The sequence below is a fragment of the Mastomys coucha genome, unplaced genomic scaffold, assembly GCF_008632895.1.
Source record: "Mastomys coucha isolate ucsf_1 unplaced genomic scaffold, UCSF_Mcou_1 pScaffold5, whole genome shotgun sequence".
In the NCBI taxonomy this organism is placed as follows: Eukaryota; Metazoa; Chordata; class Mammalia; order Rodentia; family Muridae; genus Mastomys; species Mastomys coucha.
The window spans coordinates 53,461,558-53,463,237 of record NW_022196911.1 but is presented as its reverse complement, the minus strand read 5'-3'; the positions used below and the strand labels follow the sequence as shown (position 1 = coordinate 53,463,237).

At 44.6% G+C, this 1,680-nt stretch overlaps 1 protein-coding gene across 1 annotated transcript in view; it reads left to right on the top strand.

Moving 5' to 3' along the window:
• Positions 1 to 1,680, top strand: part of LOC116078666 (DDB1- and CUL4-associated factor 12-like) — a 5,911-nt gene that overhangs the window by 806 nt on the left and 3,425 nt on the right.

Here is a 1,680-nt window from a genome sequence, read left to right as displayed (position 1 = left end):
CTCAAAGCTGTCTACTGACCACTGTGCTTCACACACACATACACAGAGGTGAGGGGGGGGGGAGAGGGAGAGAGAGAAAATAAATACTTTTAAGAGAAAGAGAACTAAGAAAAAGAAAGGGGAAGAAGGGAAGAAAATAAATTCAGAAATTGTACAACAGTTCAACACTTTTATTTAAGGGGGCCACAAATATGCATTTTGTAGTGTTCATTGGTTTGTTGGAAAGGCAACAGGTAGAATGGAGAACTATGGAGGACTTCTGGGTCTAAATGAAAACAAAAAAACAAAAACAAAAACAAAAACAGGAGAGCCAATGAGGGCAGAAAACACAAAGAGACTCTCCTGCATCTGCTCCCAGGCTTCCAGAACTTTCTGGAGCACTGGAATACCATTCTTCTGGACTATGGTGCTAGCTTAGGAACTACATGTGAATTACCAATGTGTGATGTAGGAGCCATGGGAAGTAGAGGGTATTCACATCTGATTCTTATAGCCTGTCACTCTGGTCAAGAACTAGTAAATCCACTGAGATGTCCTGAGTTCAGCCTGGCTTTAGATGCACTACTCAACCCAGTCCAAGTCTTTTTTCTTATTTCAACTATGGCCATCTGGCCTGTGTAGAACATGAGTGGGTTGTCACATGAAGCTTTTCCATAGTTATCTTGGAGTTCAAATGTCTTAAAAAAAATACTCATAAGATGAAAGGAATTGAAGCACCTGGAACATTATTCCAGGGCCAACAAAGCCCCTGTTTCCAAAAGTGGGGGTCTATGTGTGCAATGGCAGAGTCGGGGATCTGCGCATACACTCCCCAGGGGAGCTAGCACAGTCAGGAAAACTACTTTGACCAACAATCAAACACTCATCTCTGAACTTGTCCACTGTACAAATGAAGAGGTATTAATTCAAGAAAACCTTCTAGAACATTGCAAGGACAGCAAGCACCTACAGCCCTTCAGGTAAAACCCACTTGTTTTATCCAAAGCCCAGAAGAAACAAAAACAGATTATCAGATGGAGGCAGGCAAGCTTATGGGACCTCTGTTCATGTCAGCTCCCAACTGAGGGCTGTGCTCTGGCCATAAGTGTTAGGACAGAGTCTGGTAATTCTAACAAGGTAGGTGTGGCTACCCATCCTCATAGTACAGAACAGAGAAAAGACTTTTAATGTTCTCACACCAGGAAGAGGAACAAATAGGAAATCCAGGGACACCCCCCTCATCCACCTCTAAGTCAGTCTTTGGAGTCCTAACACAAGGTTTAGGTTTAGAGAGTCAGAGGTCTGCGTTGCTAAGCAAGCCTGGTCATGGTGTGGTCCTGACTGTCATTGCCTCAGCTCCAGTCTCTTGCAAGGTGACCTGACAAGTTGTCAGATTTGTGTAGAATCTTCTAAGAGATAAGCTCCCCCTCTGGCTGCCACCAGCCTTCAGCCATCGTCTCCTTCTCCCAACATGTGATTCCTGAGGAAATTTCAATTCTTTCGCTAGGCTGCAGTCTCTGAATCATGTTTAAGATGGTAAATAGGCCATCTTCTGTTTTCTCTGCATCGTAGGCGTTTGATGTTCAAATCTGAAAAGGCACATCCCACACAGCACAGACCTCTCACAGCCCACGAGTCTTCCAGAGAGCAGCAGGGGGGTTGGTTTTGGGGGGGGGTTGGTGGGGGTTTTGTTTTGTTTTG